The sequence below is a fragment of the Dendroctonus ponderosae genome, unplaced genomic scaffold (genome assembly GCF_020466585.1).
Source record: "Dendroctonus ponderosae isolate FM_Combo_2020 unplaced genomic scaffold, Dpon_F_20191213v2 Dpon_F_20191213_1, whole genome shotgun sequence".
NCBI lineage: Eukaryota > Metazoa > Arthropoda > Insecta > Coleoptera > Curculionidae > Dendroctonus > Dendroctonus ponderosae.
The window spans coordinates 25,077,360-25,085,204 of record NW_026017110.1 but is presented as its reverse complement, the minus strand read 5'-3'; the positions used below and the strand labels follow the sequence as shown (position 1 = coordinate 25,085,204).

The following is a 7,845-nucleotide window of genomic DNA, read 5'->3' as shown; positions in this document are numbered from 1 at the left end:
TTAAAACTTACAATGTCGAACATGCATGAAGTTTGCTGTTCTTGTCAACACTCTAAATAGTCCAATCTTCTACATGATAAGCACGTAGAAATCACGCTGAGTGGTTTACAGAAGCAAATTAAGTCTTTTGAAAATGGCCTCAGCGGCGCACCTGATTGCGTAAATCAAATTCAAGGTGTAACGTCTGTTAGATGAACACCAGACCAAAGAATGGAAAATCATCAAACAATTTAGTGCAGATTTTTGTTTGCTACAAACCTTGAACGGAATACGTGCCAAGTTCAAAGAAGAACAACTTCTTTTCTGCTTTATGAACACTGTTCACTAGAAAAAATTTCCTCTAACAACAATATGCGATAGGAAACCCAGACACTCTTGCCAATAATAAAAACTGATGTTGTGAAATGAGGTTAAAAAGCGAAGAGCTGCTCATTTCTAAAAAATAGTGCAATTTTGTGATAAAACTCATGTAAAATTGTACTTATCGAAATGCAGGTGTTTAAATCTTTGCTGTGGAATTCAATTGAAAAACTAAATTTGGAAACTCCGAATCATCCTCAACTGATTACGGTGGCGAATTTTTACGACAGTTTAATCGGTGAAATAACTATTTACAGTTGAAGTCAAGTCCACTCTTGCCAAATTTGCTATTAATTTTTTGCGCATTTCTCAGTTATTTTTGAGAATTGTCATTTTTTGTATTTTGGCTTTCTTCCCACATAAACTAACCCCAGTAAACTAACACTGGCAACATGCACGGATTTAGCAGCAACATAAATATGCAATAAAAAGCTGTATTTGAGCAAACTTCAATAATAATTATATATGCAATCGACTCAAAAACCAAACCACGTTATAAACCATTGTGATCAACTAAGTTGGCAAACTAAATATGCCCACAATCGCATTTGACAGTAAATTCTCGTGTCTGTTTCAGCTATTTATATTCCTCATGTTCCAAGCCCAACCTTTTAAATATTTAACTTCGCCAAGCTGCATTTGTATCATCTTTGTGTGTGGCATTTTCACATAAACCGTCTCCAGAGCAAGCACAAAATATAGCAATATTTTTCGGCACAAATTTCAACAATTAATGCGGAAAATCGGTGGCCATTAAAGGCCGATCGGTGAATCATAAAAAAGCTGTTTACGAGTCATATTAGGCAACCGAAGCGTAAAACCACTTCGCTGGCATAGAAACCGTATAGAAGCGAAACCGGAGATAAACATCCAATGAGGAGAATCGGAGAAGGGCATCAAAAATTAATATCCTCTAAAGTCTAAAACAAGGGTTTCCCTAAATGATATATGATATTGCTAGGGGTCGGTTTTCGGCCGGACTGGACTCAGGAGTGAGTGCGGTAACAGAAATGTATGGTGCTGTGTTTTGTATGGACGAACCAACTGTTTCTTATCGCTATTTTAATTGGAAACAATTGTTTGTACATAATTCTGCCAGAATATCAAAAAATGATCCGTATCAAATCCATGTATTGTAATAATGTAATCCGGCATATCATCGTGAAGTCACATTGTTTACGGGTGGGAGATGGGGAAGATATAAAGCTCTATATTGTAGATATCCAAATATAATATATACGTTATATTATGCCAGATGTCACACAGTAAGCAATTTCAATTATTCATCACTATGGAATTCTGAGCTTATCTAAAAGCTGAGCTCATTGGAAAAAACTAGAGAAAATTACCGAATATTCCCAGACGAAGTGGGAAAATTGACACGCCCTGTTTCTACAATTTACTGAAAACGCATACTCAGAACAGGATAAAATGTAAATTGAATCAACAGTAGAATCATATTTTTGCCCTTGCATTACGAAATAGTTGAAACATTCTGATGTTGTTTTGGCTTTCACGAAGTTATTGATTCTATGATTTTATATCGATTCTGATGAGTTTGAGGATTAAGAGTTCGGAAAACGTTTGACTCTTCACCCTATTATAAAAAATATTCAATTATAAAAATATTTGAAAAAAAATTACAAGTTTTGGTTGAAGCCAAATTGAGAAAGTTGAAATAAAATCATTTGTTGTAGGGTGTCAGGCATTGGTAGCGTCTCAAGAAATAGTCTAAAATATTAGCTGCTGTCGGTTCTGGGTGGTGTACAGTATGATTGTCTCATTTTTTCTTCGTTTTCTTATAATGGAAAATATGTAAAATAAGGGACTTATTAAGCGACTGGCGTTTTTCGAAAACCTGGACTTGGACAAGAAATAGAAAATTATTTTTGAGCTTAATTGATTGCCTTCGCCTCCCAACCATCAACGCCTCCGAAAATGCATATCAAGATTAGCAAACTATGTATTGTACTGGGTGTCCCGTAAACTCATGATCAAAAGGGTACTGCAATATTCTTTGGACCCAATGAAGACGATCTGACCTAACTTTTATTAAGAAAAAATGTCTGGCTCCTCTGCTATTGATGGTCAAAGTTCTTCAAAAAAATTATCTTTTTCGAAATATCGGGAGAATGGTACGATGTATTTTAGCAAAACTCGCTGTGAATTTGTTCTTATGTAAGACTCATATTTTGATGAAACAATCGAGTTCAGCCGTTTTAGACAAGTGCTGAATTCTTGAGTGTCGTGGTACAAAAACTACCACAACTTTTTAGTTGGAGGATGAAATCAACTCATTTTTTTTTCGATTGATGCACTAATCATTTGTGCTCTTTGTAAAATCTTGTAGCATTCATAGTTTTTGCCTAAAAAAATATGTCTGTTTTCTAGTCACTTAGCATTGCTAGACATTTGCTGCAAATATGCGCAAAATGCTAATACTTTGACCATGTCGATCACTTCTTCATTAGGAAAGGTAATTCAAAACGAATTTGTGAGATTCATTGACAATGATTTTATGCCTCGTATCACGATATTTGCAGTTAATGTCTAACATTGTTAAGTGGCAAGGAAACAGAAATATTTTTTTTCGCAAAAACTATGAATGTTACAAGATTTTACAAAGAGCACAAAATTGTGAATAAATGATTAGTGCACCAACCTAAAAAATGGGTTGATTTCATTCTCCAACTAAAAAGTTCTGGTAGTTTTTGTACCACAGCACTCAAGAATTCACTACTTGTCCAAAACGGCTGAACTCGATTGTTTCATCAAAATCTGATTTTTACATAAGAACAAATTCACGGAGAGTTTTACTAAAATACATCGTACCATTCTCCCGATATTTCAAAAAAGATAAATTTTTTGAAGAACTGACCATCGATAGCAGAGGAGTAAGACATTTTTTGTTAATAAAAGCTAGGTCTTATTGTCTTCTTTTGGTCCAAAGAATATCGCAGTACCCTTTTGATCATGAGCTTACAGGACACCCTGTATACTTGGGCATAAATCAAAATTACTGATGCGATTGATTATCTCGACTGACTATTTTCAACCAAAAAAACCCGTCAGTATGTACATAAAGTGGATTGAAATCGAAAATAGTCCGGGAATTGTCCGAATTGTGGAATAGGCAACAGAGGATAGTTAAGCCCCAGTTTGTTGCATGAAGATCGAGTTTCTGCAGAAACATTTGCCTTGAAATTCAATGTCCAGCAGGTAACCAGATATGTTCGCTCGTTTATGCAACGTTCGATGCTGTGGGTGGATTTTGACTGGAAATTTACTGAAACAGTTCTTTTACGGACTCTACTGAAGCCAATCCAGCACCGAATTATCCAACCAATGCCAACGGAATTTGTAAAAGTTTCACTTTAAAAAATGCATAGATCTTAAGTGAATTGATCGATCAAACTGCTTAGAGACATAAAATTAGCGATTATCATATGGTAATAAATTATTTAAAAAAAAATGGGTTAATCCTTGTTCTCTGATTTTTGTAAGTACCCATTGGATGCTTGAACTACCCCATAAAATTTGTTGTTGTTTAGATTTTCTGAAGCAGGCGTTTGCGTTATATAAAAAATTTTATAAATAATATGATACATTTGGAACATAATATAATGAGCACGGTAAAACTTTGCCTATAATATGTATAGGACATTATACAGCAAAAATGTGGTGATTTTTTTTTCTATCCTACATACTTTATATGAAAGTTCTTCTTTCCTGCTCAATTTTCTACAATATTAATTTTCAACTGCGCTCTCATATCCATTCCGTTATCATTTTGTGTTTAACCCATTATGACTTTCTTTGCATATTTACACGTGTACGTTTTTTTGGTAATTCAAGGGCAAAAGCGTTTGGTTCGATTGTTCTTCCAATGTAGTTATTTTCCTCGCTTCATATCCACTTAGACCGAAAATGTGCAAATGGCCGAGAAGTAGTTTTTGAAAAATCTGTAAATCTATGCGTAAAAAATTCGCATACAATCGAACCCAAGACGACATTACAGAAAACCAAGCTACTTTTGGTGCAAAACAATTCAAGCTTAATTTAAGTTATTTGCCAACTAGTAACAGTGGGTTTTTTAAAGGAAAACCTTCTCTTCACTTTATGAGCTAAGGGTACATTTTAGATCCAGGTTTTTCAAGCTATGTTTTGGGCGCTCTTAGTCAAATTTGAGCCGCCTTCAATCAATACCAAAAACGTAATTCATGCACTTGACCAACAAAAAAGTTATGGTGCTTAGATTTGTTGCTTGTGTTATTTAATATCGTCATACCAACTTCCAATTAAAGAGTAGCTTCCATCCCAAACATTCAAGACGTTATTGAATGTATTTCAACTCAACAGTTTTTGTTTCCTTTTCATTTAGACTTCCTTGAGTTTACTCATATTTACTTAAAAATTTTCAAAGGAAAAGTGCAGGTTAAAAATATACTTGGTACCGCATGTAGTTGTAATTTACAGACTTTTTACGATAGTTAAGACCTTTAATATTATTTTTCTCTCTGGATTTATATGCGAATCTGAGGGTCACAACGTTTTAGAACCGCAAATTTGCAGGTGATTCGAAATGAATCAATCAAGAAAGATTTAAAGACTAAATAAACATCAGTTTGCCATATTTCAAGTGTTCACAATTGAAATTTTTTTTAAAGAAAGCCAATCTGATTTGTGTCACGTTCTTAGTCCTTAGTTAACCAAGGTTTAAACTTAAAACGATGCAACAAAAACAAGAAGCAAAAATGTTGCTACCCTTATACATATTTTATAAGTAAATCTAGCTAAACTTGAAACTGCCTGCTTGAACAATTGCTGGATTGAGGACTCACCTTGGGGGGAAGTTTCAAAGGGTTTAGCAGACTTTTCCTGCTAGATAATCGGGGAAGCTGGAAATCTTTCAAACAAGTACATTTTCATGTGTTGAACTTAGTCGTACAATATGACTTTTCCTGATAACTAGCAACCTTGTACCAAAAGCTGTTATTGTAAAAAAATCAGTTCTAACAGTATTCTGTAAAAAGTAACTTCAAACGTCTGCTCTACATCAAACCTTGTTAAAACTGAGCAAAATCATTATTGGCATACTTGATTGCGATTCATTAAAAACTCGCAAACCACTAAAATATTCAAATTCTCACGTTTATCTTTACTAACAATCGGCCGTTGATTTACAAATATCGCTCGAGTTTGCAACTGCTAATAACTCCCTAGATAGATAGCAGTCGGCGTAAAGCCTCAAAAAATTGTTCCAATTTCGAATCACCTAGTATTTGCTCGGTAGGATCTAGAAAATTAGTTCTCCAATGACAAAATAAATTATTGAACAATCTTCTCCTACCTGTATAGTAAATTCAGAGTACCTAAGGCAAGTCAACATGTTTTGGGAGCGTCTGCATACTATCTAAGTTACTCTCTTCCTTCCTATCTAACTTACGGTTATGTAAATGGTGTGTATCATACCCCGATAAATTATGTAAACCTCTTCGAGTGTGCAAAGCCATATTAAATGCATTATGTAGTTGGAATTGCAAAACCCCACAGAATATTCTGGCCGCTATCGAGAAGCAGTGCTTTCAGGTGATTAGTGTTGCCCAACTGGATCAAAGTTAAGCATCGCCAAGGCTGTTTAAAATGTATACTATGCTGCAAATGTTCTTACATAATCCTGTGGTTAACAATGTTCACTCGATTAAAACATGGTGTGCGTCATACCCGGCTAAATTATGCGAATATTTTCCAGAGCTTCGAGCCAAAGCCGGCCAATGTTGGCACATCAGAACCCAACAGGAAACGGAACAGCCTGGCTAATTTAATCAACAGTGGATGGTTAGGGGTTGGAGATGATTGGCTGTTGTAGAGAAGCGAACAGAGCCTTTACCTATTGCCTCCAGGTCGAATATTTACCGATTAGCAAAAGTATAGTCAGGGCACGTTGCAGTCCTTTGGATTTGAAAACACCCGCCCAACGCATAAATGCACTAGTGTCCGATGGGAGTGTGTAAGACGCGCACAATGAACCAACAACCGAGTGTACGGGGTGACAGCCACGACTGTGCCGTGCGAGGGTGTTTCGACTGGTTTGTTGGACTTCAGTGTAGGGAATATTGATCCGTCGCTGTTTCAGATTGGCGCGGAACGCTTAACAAAAGTTCGTGGCTCGAGAAACGGCTGCTGCCACACGGGGGCCTCCTTTGCCTCGATGGATGCCCATGATTATATGCTGAAAATGGTTGTTTTCATTCCTATGACCCACTTTGTCTACGCTCTTTCCCTATCCATCAATTCCATCATATCAATATCTGCATAATGTATACTAAGCGCCAAATGTATGGGGTTTTCCTGTAAAATATTTGTAGTTTCAACAACAGATCTACTATTTCGCACGATTTCATTGCTAGGTGCAGGCATTTCAAATATTCCTTTTCAGCTGTTGTTAAAACTGGCCTCTGCCATCACCAGATTTGAATCCAAGGGATTTTTTTCAGGCGCATGTAAAGTAGTTGATAATACAACCCGAAGAAAACCAGAAAATATGAATGAGAGGATCATGGAATTTTTCCAAAAGATAAGCACTGTTTTATTAGCAAATGTTGCTGAAGGAAGAGTTTGAAAAATAAGTGCATTTATTATAAGTTGGATATTGCCATTGGGACATTTCAACTAATAATGGCATTGTTAGGTGTTTGCTACGTACAATTCGGATTTTTTTTGGACTTAAATTTAAAATACAGGGTGATTCAAAATTGGCGTCATTCCTCTGGAGGTGTTGTCTGGCGCTATTATAGGAGTACAGAAAAAATAGTAAAATAAACTATTGTAAATACTGCAGCAATTTTTTTCAAGGAAATCTGCCTAATTAACATTGCGCAAATACCTGTGGCTTCGTAATTATTTAAAACTCCGGTAACCATGGAATTATACAGACTGACAATAAGATAGACAAGGATAAACGGTAAATTCAACAAGATTTGTTGACGAAATGTCAACCTGTTCTCATAACCTCGAATATAAGTGTTTATAAAAAAACCATACAACACCAAACATTCGAATGGTTAACTCCAAACAAGCTAGTGCCTGTGTAATCTTATTATCCACTCTTATCAAGCAGTATTCAGTTAATTAACTCCTGCTCCATTTGTATCTCCTTGTGCTGTGTGTATCGTAGAAACGTGGTAGGAACGTAACCCTTCCTCGGTATTTATTTGGTGCCTAGGAAAGTGTCAGTTATTGTGCTCTGAGTGCCCCTGGAAGGCCCTGATTAGATTATGTCCAATACTTGTTCCTCTGTGTCTGGAACCCAAACATCGATTGTCGTTCACTATCTTCCTGGAACCACTCTCCTTGCCCTTTGTTGGCATGAGTTCTTTCAGCTTCTTGTTACTGTAGCATTTCCCCTGAACTAATCGCGTATCCGCAAATTCGTGAAAGGAAATTCAAAGTAAGTCACAGTTTGACAAATTATTGTTATTATTG

The 7,845-nt window shown here is 36.0% G+C and overlaps 1 protein-coding gene across 12 annotated transcripts in view; it reads right to left on the bottom strand.

Annotated features, from left to right (window-relative positions):
* Positions 1–7,845, bottom strand: part of LOC109546943 (protein turtle) — a 129,394-nt gene that overhangs the window by 56,230 nt on the left and 65,319 nt on the right. Inside the window, exon 1 of one of the 12 annotated variants that reach the window (XM_048661023.1) lies at positions 6,251–6,410. The exons of the other annotated variants lie outside the window; for them this stretch is intronic. The gene's annotated coding sequence lies outside the window, so the exon portion shown is untranslated. Of the gene's footprint in view, positions 1–6,250; positions 6,411–7,845 lie in introns of those variants that run through there. 12 annotated transcript variants of the gene reach the window in all.